We start from the raw sequence: 18,915 nt of genomic DNA, 5'->3' as shown, positions 1-18,915 counted from the left end.
CAAACCACTTAGTGAATTCACACCCTACCTAGTGCTAGGTGAGAAGCCAGCAAGTTACTTGGAGAGCTCCACCCTTTTTTCTAACTCAACCAGTCAGAAATTTGTTCACACCACACTGCCCTCTGGGCAGGGCTAGACAATTTGGAAGCTGTGATTGGCCCCTGTGAAAAGGGGCAGGGACAGGAAACCACCATAAAAGTCATGAAAGCAGTCTGGTAAAGGAGAGTCTAGTGGGAGAGTGAACTCCAAGAAGGAGGTCAGTTTCAAGAAGAAGGTCAGCTCAAAGAAGAAAGTCAGACTCAGGAGTCACCTTCAACTCCGGTCATTGTTTTGACCTGCCTCTAGGAGGGAACTTGGGTGAGTGGATAACTGGTTTTCCATTCCTGTCTTCTGGAGAGAGTTTAATTCTGACTGAAGGTTAACAAGTCCTGGCTGAGCCAAGCACTGGAACAATATTTAGTTAGATAGGTTAATGTCTTTTCTATCCTTTTGTATTTCTCTACTTTCACTCTTTCCACCTCTTTTATAAATAAAAGATTTCTAATTTTCATATATTTAGCCAAACCATTAATTTTAACACTTATACTGCTAGCCTTCAAGTGTCATCATGGCAGCTTCTGCAAAATTCCCCCCAAATTCCTATTTAACTGCTTATGCCAACCCATAATGTATCAAAACAGTGATGGGGAAAATTGCAATGTGGAAGAACTATTTGTGCATTTAAAACATTAGAAGGAAAGCAGGAAACTGGAAAAAATTAATTTTATAGCAAATTTCTCTGATAAAGGCCTCATTTCTCAAATATAGAAGGAACTGAGCTAAATATATAATAATAAGAGTCAATTGATAGTCAAAGAATATGAACAGTTTTCAGAAGAACAAATCAAAACTATCAATAATCTTTAAAAAGGTTCTAAATCATTATTGACGATAGAAATGCAAATTTAAATGACTAAGGAGACACTTATCTATCAGGTTTGGTAGCATGACAGAAAAAAGAAATTGACAAGTGCTAGAAGGAATGTGGAATAATAAGCACACTAATGCACTGTTAGTGAAGTTGTGAACTGGTTCAACTATTCTGGAGAACAATTTAGGATGCTGCCTAAAAAGCTCCAAAAATGTACCTTTTTGACCCAGAAATATTGTCTGCATCACAAAGAGATTTTTTAAAATGGAAAAGGACCCATTCCTACCAAAATATTTATAACTGCTCTTTTTGTGGTGACAAAGAATTGGAAATTGAGATGCCCATTATTTGGGGAATGGCTGAACAAATTATGGCATATGACTGTGATGGAATACTATTGTGCTGTAAAGAAATGATGAAGGAGATGCTTTCAGATAAAGCTGGGAAGAATTACAGCAACTTCTGCTGCAAAGTGAAGTGTGCTGACAACCTTGTTTTCTGAAACCCCAAACTGATCCTTGTCCCCGATAACCTGTCTTCCAAAAATCCCCAGACTCTCATTCTAAATGGAATAATAAACTCCTAGACCTTAGCAGATATAATAAAATCTTTAGTACCCTTTTTGGCTTCATAATTTCTTTTATTGTATCTAGACCCTCCCAGGTATTCTAGACCCTGGATATATCTTCTTTCCCAAGCCTTTATATATAACCACTCATTTGTCCTTCCTTTCATATACTCCCTAAAGTATATATAGGACCCTGAGCTCTACAAAAACTCAATGGAAATTCCCATTATTGGCATCTTTCTGAGACAATGTTCATTCCAGAGTGGTTGGCTCTGCATGGTAGTTGGGATCATTGTCTCTCTTGTCTTAATTAGAGATGTGTTCTAATATATTAGGGTTTTTTTTCACATTGACATATTTGGAGGTCCTACAGAGGTTTGAAATTTCTGCTTCCTGGACCACCTGCTAAAGTGACACCATTATAAGTCCTTCAGAATTGTCTTAGATCATTATATTGTTGAGAATTGCTAAATCAATGAGGAAAATTATATTGAATTATATTGTCTATTAATAATATTTCTATGGGAAATCATTTCATTTCCTCGAAACCCTTTTGACCTTCTATTGTCAGGCTGAATCTGGCCACTTTTTAATCTACTCCCTCACCTCAAAGCATCTAACTTCCTTTTGTCTTTTGTTCAAAGTCCTTACCTTTAGATAAAAACCCCTCTCTCTGAGGAATTTGAAAGTAGGGTGGATTGTTTTTCCTTATTTGGTAAAGACCCACCTCCCCTGTGATGAAGTAATGAGGAAGGAGTTAAAGTCTTTAAGTCCACCTCCTCTTTTGAAATATCCACCAGTTGAGGACTATCAGGAGAGGTCCAAAGGATAAATTATCAGGCAAATGGAAAAGAGGACACATCTCCTTTTTTAGGAGAGAGTCAAGGCTCACTGAGGGTCTTTATCAGAAGAGGCTAGCAAAAGATCCATTCTTTATTAGTGGGCTTGCATGCCCCCATTAATAAAAAAAATGTTATTCTCAAGGAAATGGTTTCATAGTCTTTATTTTTTAAAAAATCCTTACATTATGTCTTAGAATGGATTCTAAGGCAGAAGAGCAGTAAGAGCTAGGCAGTGGAAGTCAAGTAACTTGCCCTGGGTCACCTATCTAGGAAGTATCTGAGGCCAGATTTGAACCCAGGACCTCTCATCTCTAGACCTGGTTCTCAATCTACCAAACTACCTAGTGGCCCTCTCCTATTCTTTATTGGTTAAAATCTGGGTGCTACATTAGTCACAGTTGATCACTATATAATATTGCTGTTACTCTGTATAATGTTCTGCTGGTTCTGTTCACTTCACTCTGCATCAGTTCATGTAGGTCTTTCCAGGTTTTTCTGAAATCCTCCTGCTCATCCTTTTTTTCCTTTTTTTTCTTTTTTTTAACCCTTACCTTACATCTTAGAATTGGAAATTTATTTACAATTAAGAAGAGAGAGAAAGTAAGAAAATTAGAGAGAAAATAAGATAGGATAAGCGATCTAACACACTGAGTAATTCGCTCCAGCTCCAGACTATAGTTTAAGCATTGCCCATTACCACCTTTATCCTGCCCTCTCCATAATGATTTTTCACACCTCTTTACCCCATTCTATTTCTCCCTTTCCTTTTCTCTCAGTGCAATCCTCTTTTTCACTCCTTGATTTTTTTACATATTGTATACATACATATTATTTCATATAATCACATATACATCATATCATCATACGTCATCATATCATCATAATCAGCTTACTTCTCCTTCTTTCTAACCATATTCCATCTATCTTTTCTACTATTAAGAGTAATTTTTGAGAATTTTAGATATCCCCATTTCCATGTAGAAATAAAAGCATTTTGACCTTAATTAAACCCTTAATTTTCTCTTTCTTATTTACCTTTTTAGGTTTCTTTTGGGTCTCATGTTTGGACTTCAAGTTTTTTGCTTAGGTCTGGCTTATTCCTCGGGAATGCTTGGAAATCTTCTATCTTATTGAATGGCTATTTTCCTCCCTGAAAGAATATACTCAGTTTGCTGGATAGGTGACTCTAGGTTGTAAACCCAAATCTTTTGCCTTCCTGAATATCATATTTCATGCCTTTCAATCTTTCAGTGTAGAAGCCACTAGGTCCTTTTTGATCCTGATTGTAGCTTCATTGTATTTGAATTGTTTCTTTCTGGCTGTTTGCGTTATTTTCTCCTTGGCTTAGAGGCTCTTGAATTTAATTTTTTTATGTTTTTGGCATAAGAGTTTACAATTCAAATAATTGTGTTCAATCCCTTCAAGTTCAAACAATTGCACCCCAAAGTTCATTTTGGGTTGTCTTGATTCAATGTAGATATCTGCAGGCATATTTTCTGGATCATCTTGATTCAGTGTAGGTTTCTCCAGGCAAATAGTCCATTTTCTGGTTTCAAAGCATTAGCAGACTTCTTTTTCTGAAAAATTTTCTCAAGCAAAATTTTAAAACTTGGATTTTTATAAAAACACAATCCCCCCTGAAGAGGGTGTTGACCAACACACAGATCAGCTCAGAATACATCATTGAGTTATGGGGTGTATGAGTCAATTATCAAAAGAAAAAAACAAAAACATAAAAAAATTAAATTTGGGGAGAAATAAAGATTCAAAATAGCAAAAATCCATGTATGTAAAATGTTTTAAGTAAACAAGAATAAATTCATATCAGGCTCTTTTTTAGGGTCCAATTAAAGTAAATTCTGTCCCATAAATCTGTAAGACAAAATGCAGTAATATTGCACTTACCCATTGGCAGCCAAGACTACAGCAAATTGCCATATCATAAGAGAAAAAAGGACTCGATTTTTATGTAAAAAAGGAAGTGTCATTCCCAGGTATGATTTTACTTCATGGTCAGGGATAGGGGAGCCACAATGATGGCCAACCTTCGGTACTTGATTGGCAGTGTAGTACAAAGTGTCCTACAACTTAACATATGTCAAGCATTGCAACTTCAGGTTTCACACTAGGTTCAAGTCCTTTAGTATTGGCATAAAAGTTCAACAATCCTAGTTGGATTAGTATGGTCTTTTTTGACCTTGTTCTCCATGGCACTATTCAGTTTCTCATCAATCCCAATGAGACTGGTTGGTCTCTATTACCTTGTGCTTTTTGCACTATATGGTGGCTCTGTTGTTCCCTTCATCTGGAATCAGACAGAATCATTAATCACAGTCTTATAATATTTAACAATAAATGACAGGTTACATAGTCTAGGGATTTATGGCTATGCATTAATATTATAGCAAATATATTTTAAACATATTACTGCAGAATCAAAAATTAATATTGATTATATGTACTGTAAGTATAAGAAATAAAAAAGAAAAATCAAATATTCTATTAGAAAAGTAAAAGGCAATAGCAAAATAAAATTCAGGAATTCAATGTGCTTTTAATACTAGTGACATGTGCTTCAAATACAAAAAAATGAGAGAAAAAAATTGAATACTATATAGCACATGCATGAAGAAAACAAAAATATTTTAAAATGTGTATATTTCAGAATCACAGAGGTAAAATATAGAATCTACTTGCCAAAAAATAAGATTCATTTCTTCTTTAACTTTCCTTGATCTGCAGTGTGAGTGCAAATGAGGTAGAAAAGCAATAATACATTCAAGAAAAAAAGTTTACAAAAGGCACAAAATGTTACAAAAAGGATGGTGCAAATAAAGATGGTGGGAAGGTAGGCAGGCACTGTATTCAAAATCCATTTTTTCTTCTTTGCTATTTCAAGGGGAGACAAAACTGAAAACAACAGAGTCTAAGGGTCACCACCTTCTGTCCCATGTAAAGGGGCAGTAGCGCCCTGAGTATTTTGTGGACAAGCTCCACTTAAGATATACAGTTGTGGGGTCATTTGGTATGAGCTATCATCTTCCTGATTTTTATTCCTAGCATATTTATCATATAAAGTTGTGATTCCTGGAATCATTATTATTATTCCTATCATTTCTATAGTTATTATTTAACTGGGTATTATTTCTAATTACTCTTAACAAATTCCTACAGTTCATCATTGTGTGGCCCTTCTCACAGAAGTGGCAGGTAAGGGATTGATAGATTCTTGGAGAGGAGCTATGGTCTCTCCCTGTCTTTTCAGTTTTTCTCTTAGCGTTTTAATTTCTGTCTCTAAATCCTCTACTGAGACACTATTTTCCTCACATTTTTGTGCATGGCCATTAAAAACATAAGAAGCTACGCTCCTCAATTCCTCAAGATTCATAGAGTCACAGCTCAGGCAGTCAGTTTTAAAGTAGTCTCTGACTACTTTGCAACAATTCTCAATGAATTGTCTATGTATTTGTCTAATATCTCTTTCTCTGGTCAAATCAAAGTCCATATATGTGTTGCCCACCTCAATATATCTATCCATAAACTGGGAGGGGGCTTCATTGGTATATTGTTTGGTCTCCTCGAATTCTGACCAGCTTTTAGGCATGTCAGAGCAGACTTTCATGGCTGACAGCAATGCTTCTCTGCCTTGGTAGAGTTTTGGGTAATCAGGGTCTGAATTGTAATTCCATTTAGGATTCTGGACTGGCCAATTAATTGCTCCCCTACTTTTCTTCTTATTGACAAGAAAGATAATTCCATCTTTCTCACTTCTTGTTAGAAATGCTTCCAATAGATTTTCAACATCCGTCCAATTGGGGCCATAAGTTTGGAATATATTCTCTAATTTTTTCATAATTAAGATTGGTTCTCCCTCAAAAGTAGGCATATTTTCTTTGAATCTAGCTAAATCTTGAGGGTTGAAGGGTGTATGGTGTCTTATAGACACCAACTCCCCATTTTTAATGAAGGTGGGTACTTCTCTTAGAGGGAATAAGTTTTGGGTTGTATCATTTTCTGTTTCTGCCTCTAGGTTCTCTGTTTGAGGGTTTGCGTCAGCAGCAGCGACTGGGGGAGGGCCCCATGGAGTAGTGGGAGGAGCATAGTCAGTGGGACAAAGATTCTGATGATGAGGAGGTATGCAGAAATCAGTCTCTCTTACACTGGAGTTTTCTCGTTTTTCATTTTCTTCTTTTTAAATACTTTCCAAAAATTTTTATAGAAGTCATCATCTTCTCTATACTCTCCTCCACATTGTCCAATCTTGAGTTACAATCAAGCTGAGCTTGTAGTTCCCTGGGTTGTTGTATATTAGAAGGGGCATTTGTTTGGGTTGGACAGGAAGCATGTTGTGCTTGGGGAGGCTGAGATGAATCTTTTATTGGAGAGGCTGAGATGAATCTTTTACTTGCTTCTCTAGTATATTTATGGTATTTCTCAAGTCTCTCCGGGAGAGGTAAAGATAAACATATTGATTCGAAGGCAGAAGAGTGGTAAGGGCTGGCAAATGGGGGTTAAATGACTTGGCCAGGGTCACCCAGCTAGGAAGTATCTGAGGCCAGATGTGAACCCAGGACCTCCCGTCTCTAGGCCTGACTCTCAATCCGCTGAGCTGCCCAGCTGCCCCCTCTGCTCATCGTTTCTGACAACATAATAGTATTCCATTCAAATCATATACCATGACTTGTTCAGCCGTTCCCCAGTTGATGGGCATTCTCTCAATTTCTAATATTTTGCCACCACAAAAAGAGCTGCTATAAATATATATATTTTTTTAATTTTTTTTAAACCCTTGTACTTCGGTGTATTGTCTCATAGGTGGCAGATTGGTAAGGGTGGGCAATGGGGGTCAAGTGACTTGCCCAGGGTCACACAGCTGGGAAGTGGCTGAGGCCGGGTTTGAACCTAGGACCTCCTGTCCCTAGGCCTGACTCTCACTCCACTGAGCTACCCAGCTGCCCCCTATAAATATTTTTATACATATAGATCCTTTGATTTTTCTTTGATCTCTTTGGGATACTAGACCAGTATTGCTGGGTTTAAAGGGTATGCAAAGTTTTATAGCTTTTTGAGCATAGTTCCAAATTGCCTTCCAGAATGTTTGGATCAGTTCACAACTCCACCAACAATGCACTCATGTCAGAATTACAAACTAACAACCATAAGAAATAATACTTGGAATCACTAATAAGAGAAATTTGAATTGCAAGAACCCTGAAAATTTGTAAAGATGACAAAAATGGAAATAGTCAAAGTTGCCAGGAATTTGGGCACAATGTAGTATTGTTGGTAGAGCTGAGAATTAGTACAACCATTTGAAAAGTAATTTGGAATTATAGAAATAAAGTGTCTTCAATTCCATACCCCTTGATCCAGAGATTCCTTTACAAGACTAATGTCTCAAGGGGCAAATTGATAAGAAGCAAAATTTGTGATCCCAAGGAACTGAAAACAAAGTAGATGCCCATTAACTGGGGAATGGCCAAACAAATTGTGACTGGAAGATAACTAATTGTTCTGTAAGAAATTATGTGTGTGATGAATACAGAAAAGCACGGAAAGATATACATGAACCAATGCAGAGAAAAGTAGAGGTTACAAGAATATACAAGAACCTCAGGGTTCTTGCAATTCAAATTTCTCTTATAGTTTGTGCTTCTGACATTAGTGCATTGTTGGTGGAGTTGTGAACTGATCCAAACATTCTGGAAGGCAATTTGGAACTATGCCCAATATACAAGTAATATACATGACTACAAGAATGTAAAAGGAAAGAACAACCACACAAGTAAATAATTTAAAATAAGTAAAAATTATTTACACAAGTAAATAAAAAAGGAGCAGCACAATGTTAAAAAGAACAATCATGGCTTGAATGAAAAGATATTTAAAGACATTTCCACACCAGTGCCTCAGTAGAGGTGAGAGGTGGGTAAATATTGCTCATATTTTCAGACTTTAGCTTGAAATCAGTTATTCTGACTTTTAAATTTTCTTCTTTGTCTCTAAAATATAATATTTGTTCTATGGGATGCCACTCTGGGAGTGGCATTGGAAGTATTGTGGGAAATTATGGTGATTTAAAAAGATAACAATTAAAAACTGACTTTTAAGTAAAGAAAATAAAAATGTTAAAGTTATTAACACTATTCAGAGAATTCTAGCTTAGAGGATTAAAGGTGCTGCCTTTGACATTACTTTTTGGTCAACCAAGTAGAGAGAAAACAAACTCTCTCAGAGACTTGGCTGGCAGACCACGATGGGCAATTCAGAGCCCGGAGATCTTCATTAAGTTGATTCATTTTGGCATGTCTTCAGCGCAGACCATTGGTTAATGTAATTTCTCCATTAAGACTAAGAAAATGTTGAATGGCCCATGGGTGACTCATTTTGTTTCAGACTTAAAACGACACTACCAAGGATCTGCCCTGAGTCATGTAAAAAGGAATTCTTTATTCCTTCTTTTTTAATTTAATGGGGGACCTGGAAGTCCTCTTACCATAGAGATGTGTAGAGATTAACCAGCCCACAGTGACAGGAACTAGGAGCCCCCTGCTGGGCAAGCATCAGTTGGGAGGCCTGTGAGTTGCTAACAGGGCTGGGAGTTGCAGGAAAGTTGGCTGCTGGGAGGGAGTTGGCCCTTGGGGGTTGGTTGCTGGTAGTGAAGCCGTCCAGCAGCTTCACAAAGATTCCTAGTGGGTTGGACACTCAGAAAGGGGAACCAAGGACTGAGTGAAAATGGGTTACGGGTTAAGGATTAATGGAAAGAGAACATAAGGCGAGAATAAAGACACGCAGACACAGAAAGTTTTGGCATAAGGTAGACAGACAGCAAGTAAGCTCTGATGGTCAAGAGCTCTCTTGCCAGCTGATGTCTTGTCACTTTTATTGGGGTTACAACAGTATAGGGGGAAGGGGAGAGGCTGGTGGCCTGATACATTAACATTATGAGGTAATCATCATAAAATGCAAACTGCCAAAACCTAAAACAATAGGTAGAGCTAAGATCAGGATCCAGGGTGGATAGGGCCTAAGGCATCTACTGATGTTTGATACCTCTGTTAATTGATCATAGAAGGAAAAGTCAGGAGACTGAGATAACTGACTCTCTTCTGGGGTGTAGCCTTAGGGAAGGGCTAGGGATTTGGCAAGGTCCACATTCAATTTGACTCAAGATTGCAGAGATCAATCATTAGCAGTATAAGAGTTAAGTTTTTGAATACTTCTTAAAATAATATCACAATTAATGTATACCTGGATTGCTACAGGTAGTGTAGGTTGGTGATTAATAGCTGATTGGGTTGGTTTTGATTGGGCTGGATTGGGTGGTTGTTAATAGCAGTAGTTATAGATAGACTAGTATATAGACACTAGGAAATTTTCTTTCGCTACCTCTTTCCTATATTTCTCTCCTTTACTATTTTCTTTTTACTCTATTCTTTTACTATCTCTCTTTTAATAAACTAAATTGTTAATTGTTCAAAGCTGCTACAAGTTTCCTTTCTTCTGGCTTCAAGGGACAATATTAATTTACAATTCTACTATATATTCTCATTAAAACTTAAGTTATTAAAAGCTGCTCTTATTTTGTCAAAGCCCCCATTTTAACCCTTATCGTCAGGGCCCAGGTTGGAGTATCAGTGTCCTGCCTTCATTCTCTCCCATCTTTTATATAACTGCCAGAGTGATTCTTCCTAAAATGCAGTTCTGATTAAAAAAAATTTAAGCACAAAAATAAAATAAAATGCAGTTGTGACCACCTCACTTTCCCTGCTCAGTAAATTGCAGTGACTCCTATTGTCTCTGGGTTACAATAGAAGTCCTTTTGGCATTTACAGTCCATCACAAGGCACAAATCCATCTTTCCACCCCTATTTGCTATTCTTTATGCTGTCTATAATCCAGCCATACAGTTCTTGCTATTCTTCACACATGATAGTCGTCTCCTTTTTGTAATTCTGCACAGGTCATCTATCCCGTCCAGAATGCTCTCCCTCCTTTCCCATGCCTGAGAATCCCTAGTTTCTTTAAAGGCACAGCTTAAACTCCAGCATCTACACTGGAAGATCTTCACCAGCACCCGCCACACCCCTGCTAGGTGTCAGTGCCTTTTCCTTCAAATTATCTCATTATGTATCCACAAGTATTTTGTACTTATACGGATACTTGTCTCTACCAAAATAATGTCATCTCCCCTTGGGTTTGGACTGGCTAATCTGTTCCTTTCTATTTTCAATGCCTAGTAGAATACTTGGTATATGAACTCAAATTTTGATATAAGTATTTGAATGGTTATCATGTGGAGGAAGAATTAGACTTCTTTTGCTTCTCTTTAGCAAGCAAAATTAATAGTAGTGGATGGGGGGCAGCTGGGTGGCTCAGTGGATGGAGAGCGAGGCCTAGAGATGGAAGGCCCTGGGTTCAAATGTGACCTCAGACTTCCCAACCGTGTGACCCTGGGCAAGTCACTTGACCCCCATTGCCTACCCTGACCACTCTTCTGCCTTGGAAGCAATACACAGGATTGACTCTAAGATGGGAGGTGAGGGTTTAAACAAAAAAGTAGTGGCTAGATCAATGTTAGGAAAGATATTTCTATTCATTAGGCTTGCCTGTGTGTGAATTGAATATAGATTTGTACCCTCCCTTTTTTCCTTTTGAAAATCCATTTCGATCTCACCCCCACCCTTTCTTTGATTGCGTTAGGAACAAGGTGTGCATGTATGCTATGGGAGGACAGAAGCTCGGTGGCTCCCTGGTGGGCCAGAAGATGCTGCCTCTTGTTCCATATGACTCCTGGCTTCTGACCCAGAATGAAGTCAAGTCTATCCAACCAGGGAGACCCAGAAAAAGCGACATCCCCGGGGCTACAAGTGAGGGATCGAGTGAGCAGCATGCATGCTCCCTTTGCTAGCCTCAGAGACATGAGGTGAGCAGCAAACTCAGATGAGCGAGGGGGCCGGCCTTTGTGTGATTATGTGCCTCTTCTCTCTTCAACCCACTTTCCCTGTCTAATATATCATTCTAAATGAATAGTCTCCAGAGAACCCTAACCCTAACCCTAACCCTAAATTTCTAACCCTAACCCTAACCCTAAATTCGTCCCAACCCACTTTCCCTGTCTAATATATCATTCTAAATGAATAGTCTCCAGAGAACCCTAACCCTCCAATTTCTAACCCTAACCCTAACCCTAAATTCGTCCCGATTTCTAACCCTAACCCTAACCCTCCAATTTCTAACCCTAACCCTAACCCTAACCCTAAATTCGTCCCGATTTCTAACCCTAACCCTAACCCTAAATTCGTCCCAATTTCTAACCCTAACCCTAACCCTAACCCCTGAAAATGGGCTGTAGGATTGAGTCAGTAGGCTGCTTATCTCTTTGGGAATTCAAGTAGATGCTAGAGGCCCAATTCTTTGGAATACTGTAGAGTATCCCCAAAGCCACTGAAGGGACTAGAGGTGTTTAGTGTGCAGGGGAGAAGATTCAGGTGGGGCCAGTACAGGGGAAGGATTCGATTTGGCCCCAGGAAACGGAATGAGGAAACGTGGTTCTGTCTCAACATAGAATGCGGATCCCCTGTGCTGGGAGCTGTCCCAAGGTAGAATGAGTTGTCCTGGCAAGTTGTGGGTCTCCTGTCGACGTGTGAGGGCTGCGAGACGAAATAACTGAGGCAACACGCTTCCAAGCATATCGATTTATTAAGCAATGCATGCCAATTGCATAACAAATCAGGAGCAAGACTCCTAAGCTTTGCACTGGACCTTGAATACAGGAGGAGACAGATTTTTATCCATTTAAAGAAAACAATTAACAGGATATAAATCAGAATACACGATTAGGTGATCTGATTTCTAATTGGGGGAAAGACAATTCAGATAACCATTCCTGCAATCAAAACTCAGAACAATATCCGATTAAGAGTCCCAAGAGTTTTACCTCAGAGAGCAAAAGCTCACTAATTATAGCTTTTCCCATGTTTCCTTATTAGCACATTTCATCTGTATCCTTTCTTTGTCAATTAAAACGAACCAAATACCTGGTAGTGGCCCCATAGTGACGTTACATTTTCAAACCATCCTATACACTTTCCTAAGGTTTACAAGCGATAGCCAAACATTTTCAAATGAAAATTCACTCTTTTATTACAGTAAACTTGCAGATTCCACCCCTTTGACAAGGAGCTGGGAAGGCGATCTTGATCCTGGGTTCTCGAACTTCATTCCTTTAGGTTTTCCAAGGCGAGGTCAGCCGGATCCTGGCTGCATAACAAAGTCTCAAGGGACCTCACAGATGAGGACATCTTCAAGGGTCTGCGCAACTTTCCCCCCAAAACAGTAAGTTAGTATTAGTATTAGTATCTATTTTAAGACAAAATATACCATTAAATATTTAACAGTTTTCAAATATCTATTTTTTTTTATCACATTCTTTTAACAGCTCGATTCGTAATCTAACAGATTAAGAGAGAAGTTATTTAATAGCATTTCTGATACAATGGTTTCTCACAGCATTTCACAATATGAGAAGTTTTTAGAAACACAATAGTAACATACACAATACCATGTATTTAAACATGAAATAAATCTTATTACCAGTCTGATGATGTCAATTCAGCTGAATGCATTTCCAAATTATCCTATATGAAGAAATCGTTTATTCTTATCGCTTTTGGCATTTTATACTAACCACATCTAAAACCCGGTATAGAGTTAGCACGTTATACAGTCAAAGAAGTAATAACAATAGTTAACATTTATATAATGCTTACCAATATGCCAGGCTCTGTGTCAAGCACTTCACAATCATTTTATCATTTGATCCTCACAACAACTCTGGGAGTGGAAACCGTTATTCTTTAACTCTTTACAAATCCAGAAACTGAGTTAACAGAGACATTTTGCTTAAAATCACACAGCTAATACATTTCGGAGACTGGAGAGTCACTCAGGTTCCCCCGATCCACGCATTTTTCCAGCATTTTTTTTTTCTTTGAATTTGATGTCACAGTAAATAGAACATATTTCATGAACTACATTCTAATTTAGTTACAGGATAAATCACAACCAAATCAAAATTGGATTTACATCCACAAAGCCAAACCCTCCATTTCTCGGGCTCTTAGGTACCTGCTTAGAGCCCAGAGTTAACGACGAACTCGTTTTCAAGGATTAGAGGTGGCACATTCGCCTTTCCAGAAACTGTTTGTTTTCTTTCCCAAATCACTCAAAGAACCAAATCGATTCCTTTGGAATTCCTAACCTAGCCTGCCAGCTTTCTCCTAGGAGGTTTAGTGGAAACCCCAGAGCAAAAGAGAGGAAGAGATTCCAAGTGGCAGCCTTGCATTTCCATCCCCTAGTTTTGGAGCTCAGAAGATCCTAAAGCCTGGAGAATATGCCTGGATTCGTTTTGCAGGGGGGGCAGAGTACTGTATTTCCTAGCCATATTCCCAAACCATCTAAAGAACTCATCTTTATTCCAGAGAATTTTTCACTTTAGCACAACATCGACATAATCCCAATTAGCTGCAATGCCTCCTGGTAGTTTTGGAAATCTTTGTGTGTTTTCTAAGATTTAGAGTATTTTAGGAATTTGGTACATTTTAGGAACCTTTGGGGGCTCCTAAGAGATGACAAATGCACGAAGCTTTTTCTAATTTTCTTTGGTGACCTAAGTGATTCCCTTTTGTTGTGTAAAACTCGGAAAGTTCTGCTTCGGCCTTCCCGAAAGATGATTGCAGTGGTGGAGTAGGCAGTCCCTTCTCACAGACCCCTCCTCTTTGGTTTAAATCACCCTTCCCGATGATTAATTCAATTTTAACTCACCTTTTACCTGGTTCCCGGTTTAAACTCCAATGAGCTTTTCTCTTTTCGTGGTCAAGGAAGGGTTAAAAAGAGGCAGCTACAAGGTTCCAGCTAAATCTAAAATGCAAACCACATATCTATCTTTTTTTTTTCCTTCCCTTTGGGAATATTTTCCAACTAGCTGCTCTCTTTCCTTACACTAAAACAATAGCCGGATCAGTCTTCAAGGGAAAAAAGTGCTCTAAATACTTCTTGGCCCCTGAAACTTTCAAAGAATTTAACTTTCTCATTTTTCCTTCAAAGAAATTCTACAAAGTGGTACTTTGAGCCTCACTGAGCTATTTCAGCATCTGCTAAGTTTCTGCCTTATCAGACAGGACCAAGAAAAGGGGGCGAGTTCTTGGAATGACCCCAAATCCCAGGCGTTCTCCCCTGCAATCTTAAAACGATTCATCTCCAAGTCTCCAAAATTGACTAAGGTGGTTTGTTGTTTTTTTCTAGCAGTGAATGTAATCTGGAATCTCTAATTCATTTCTAGTGCCACAGATTGTGACAAATGAGGAAAAAGTGTTCCTTTCTTTGATTCTGTGACTCTCTCTCTAATCCCCAAAGGAGCCGGGGATAAAACGACAGAGAGAAAGCATCTCGCAGGTTTTGAAAACCTTTTTGCAGAAAGCCTACAGTGTGAGTTAGTCCTGTTCACCGAGATCGAGTTTAGCATCAGATTACAGAAAGCTAGAAGAACGGCTGCAAGTGTGAAACTGCATTAATCTTCCCCAGGGTACCAAACTCTGTGGCTGCAGCTTTCTGGATGGCTGCATTTTCCCCTCATAAATCTTCCAAAGGTAGCAGACTCTATAAACAATGCTAAATATGTCTGGCACAAGACAAAGATTTTTCCTGTATTTTACAAAGAAACAAAAGCACAGACAAAACGATTAAGACAAATACGTACTTGTTAGCCTCCTTTACCTCCTACTGAAAGCCTAATCTCAAAATCTTTCGTTTGCCATAATTAAAAAGTGCCTTCTTTAGGCCAATTGTTGGACCCACCTGGATTTTTATGTATTTCAGCAGTTGAGAGTTGTCAGAGGGAAAATCTTTTCCCTAGTCGGGTGGGGGTAAACCATCCCCAGGGGTGTAGGTGTAAAGCTTACCTCAGCTCAGAAGAATTTAAAATCCGGGGGGTGGGGGAGTCCTACCTCTGGGGCAGACTTCCACAAAACTGAGATGCTACCCCGGGGATGGGAGTCCTTTCTCAATTTGGCCGGCTTTGCCAGAAACTGTTGCAGGTGAAAGATGAAATGAACTGAGGAAACAAAGGTTTGGGCTTCCGAGCCCAAAGCGTTAAAGGAGAACGATTAATAGGACATAAATCTGGGCATAAGATTAGTTCATCTGATTTCTAATTGGAGGAAAGATTCGAATTGGTGGCTTTTCAAGTTGGGAGGAGGAGAGCAAACAGGGACAAATTCCCTAAAGTCTGGAAAAGAGGGGTCTCGCTCCTCCCAAGTGTCTGTATCCAATCAAGGGAATGTGGAAACAACAGCTGATTGATCAGTAGTGGGCCATCTTTCAGATAAGGCTGCTTGAGATTTACCTTTGTGAGAAAACTCCTTACACCTGTCTTTGGATCTGGCTGAGTTTGTGGTCAACGTGTACAAAGTTTCCTAGCCACACAGGGCCAGGCTTGAATAATACAATCACGTTTTCCCACAATTCCCCTCACAAGATAGAAATCGGACTAGACCCATCACTGAATAGAAAAAGGACTGAGCTAGATCCAGAATTAAGTCACAAGATGGAGTCAATGTGGTTCACTCAGTTGGAGATGTCACAGAGGGGATTCTCACTTAATTTAGGGCAGCCTTGGACATCTCGTCCAATTCTGAGGTTCTGTGATTCTAGCGTAAAAGCCTATCTTGGCCTAAATGGCAATCTCTAGTCTAGCCATGTCAATGAAATACCACCTTGTGTTTCCCAATGGCAATTCATGGTCAGACAGCACTTGTTAAGGCCCTTTCCTGGGCGCAGGGATCCCAAGGCAAAAAAATGAGACAGGCCCTGTTCTCGAGGACCATATATACGTCCTCCTGCTAGAGATACCATGCATTTTATGTATCACCATCAGTCAAGCAGTCAATAAGCATATTAACTGCGTACCGTGTGCCAGGCACTGTGCTCCGTACTGAGGCAAAAGCCATCCCTGTCCTCAAGGAACTCACAATCTACCGGAGGAGACAAGTAAACAATTATATACAGGATAAATATAGGACGTAATTGATGGACGGAAGGCGTCTGAAGTGAAGGAGGTTGAGGAAGCCTTTCCGTTGACGGTGGGATATAAATATGGAGCGGTATGAAGCCAGGAGCCGGGAGTGAATGGGGGGGGAGAGCATTTCACAAATGGGGGGGAGAGCCAGAGGAAATGCCCAGACCTGAGAGATGAAGTGTCTTGTTTCTGGAACAACAATGAAGCAGAATCACTGGATCAAAGGGCACACACGGGGGAATAAGCTGTAAAAAGACTGAAAAGAAACAGAGATAAAAGTTAGTTGCGAAGGGCTGGAAAATGACAAACAGGATTTTGTATTTCATTCTGGAGGGATATCTGACAGGGAGACCCTGGAACTGATTGACCAAAGCCCTTCATGGGCATGGGCACAACTGCCATTTTAGAAAAACCCCCTTGGCTGAATGGAGGACGGGTGGGAACAGGGAGCCCACCAGCAGCCTTGGGTGAGGTGCTAAGTCTGCACTAGGCAGAATCAGAATAGGGGCATGTGCAAGGGAGGTCATAAAGGTAAAATGGATACGCATAAAGGCATGATGTTTTATTGCTGCGAAGAAAAATGGTATTAAACTCTCATTTCTTCTTTGGAAGACCTTCATTGGATACGTTTCGGAGACCTCCAGGCGATACCACGGTGACATCACGCTTGGGAAAGACGATGCCGTCGGGAAAAAAAAAGAAATCTCTGGCTAGGTCCTTGCAGGATACCTTTTGTGGACACTGGGAAGGGGACTCCTGCTGCATTTCCACATGCAGGATCAAAGGAAAACAGGCAGTTTTCAGACCAAGAAATCCAAGCTAGCTATCTTAATGAAAGAAATGCACACTGAGACACCTCCGAGGTACCACTTCCTCCCTAGCAGGCTGGCTAATAGGACAGAAAAGGAAAATGACAAATGTGGGGAAACTGGGACCCGGATGCACTGTTAGCAGATCCAGCCCTTCTGGAGAGCGACCTGGAACTCCGCCCAAAGGGCTCTAAAACGATGACTCAGAATCGCACCACTGGATCCGTATCCCAGAGAGAGAAAAAAAGCGAAGGACCTACCTGGACAAAGATATTTCTAGCAGCTTTTTTTTTTTTTGTGGTGGCAAAGAATTGGAAATTGAGGGGCTGCCCATCAATTAGGGAATAACTGAACAAGTTGTGGTACCTGCTTGTGATGGAAGACTACTGGGCTGTAAAAAATGATGAGCAGGAGGATTTCAGAAACCTGGAAAGATTCACAGGAACTGATGAAAAGTGAGCAGAACATTGTATATGGTAACAGCAATACCGTATGGTGAACAACTGTGAAAGACTGAAAGATCGGATGGAAGAGGCAGCTAGCTGGGTGGCTCAGTGGTTAACCCCAACTGCCCAGCCCTTCCCACTTCTCTGCCTTAAAAGGAACACGCACTATTGCTTCTGGGACAGAAGGCGAGGGCTTTTGTTTGCTTTTGGAAAAACGATGGAACCCGAGTGAGCCACTAGACAGGGAGAGAATACAAATAAAGTGTAAGAGCAAGGATGAAAATGGGGCCCTCTGTCGGGAGGAACAGGATCACCTGAAGAGGTGTTTAATGGGCTTGGACCACTTTGCCAGGAGACAGGCGACTGAGGCTAAAATGGCAGAAGATATCTGAGGGACGTGACATGGGGAAAAGGTCTTGATTTCATCTGCAGCAGGAGGCAAGCTTCTCAGCTGAAAGGGAGATCTGAGAAGAAGTGAAAACAGTCCATTTTCTTTGCCCACTCTCAAATGCACAGGCCTTTATTTTCATTTAGTACAGACAGTGTGGGCTCCATTCTCCCCAGGGCTGATCACCCTCCCCATCAGCCACCCAAGGCTGGTGGCTCCCGAGCTATGGGCCCCGCCCTATCCCACAGACCCTAGTTTGACTTCAGCCTCCTGCAGCTCAAGCACTCCACAAGCCTCCCCAGGGATGGAATTATGGGGCTCAGATGATAAAGGGGAGAAGAGAAGCTTTGCTGGCTTTGGGGCTGGGCTCCCCCATCAGACCTGCCCTGAACCCCACCCCTAAGTTCCATGCTTCTGGGAAGAAAAAAATGCCAGCCCTCCAGTACTGGGTCGAGGGGCTCGATGCCCTCCACATCCATTACCTTCGGTTTTTCACTCTCCCCTTCGAGAGGTTTCTCAGGGCCTCGGCCCTTCCCCAGGCTGGAAGTGAGCCTTGAAGTGAACCTGCCCCGCCCCCTGCCAGCCCCCAACCCACAGGTGCGAAAAGGAGAGGAGGGAGGAGAAAAGGCATGGTACAAGCACCACCCAACAATAACGATCTGTCTTCTCATCTTGGTCCGCAGCCGCCCTAGCCTGGCTCAAAGCTGTCCCCCTTGGACAGAGATGGCAGCCCCGCCCCAGACTCCCCACCTCAACAGAGAAGCCTCCCTGGGCTTACCACACTCCATTTCGGTCTCAAGTCTGAAATTTAAGTTCTGGTGAAAGGTACAACGTTTATCACCAGAGTTCTCCCCCCCCCCCCGCCCCCCCGCCCC

General features: G+C 40.6%; 1 pseudogene; it reads right to left on the bottom strand.

Moving 5' to 3' along the window:
* The window catches only part of LOC123253791, a 31,390-nt pseudogene extending 14,228 nt beyond the window's left edge, over positions 1 to 17,162 (bottom strand).
* Between the last annotated feature and the right edge of the window lie 1,753 nt (positions 17,163 to 18,915).

The sequence above is a fragment of the Gracilinanus agilis genome, chromosome X, assembly GCF_016433145.1.
Source record: "Gracilinanus agilis isolate LMUSP501 chromosome X, AgileGrace, whole genome shotgun sequence".
NCBI lineage: Eukaryota > Metazoa > Chordata > Mammalia > Didelphimorphia > Didelphidae > Gracilinanus > Gracilinanus agilis.
Note: the sequence above shows the minus strand (reverse complement) of the source record. Positions and strands in the feature narration are given on the sequence as shown.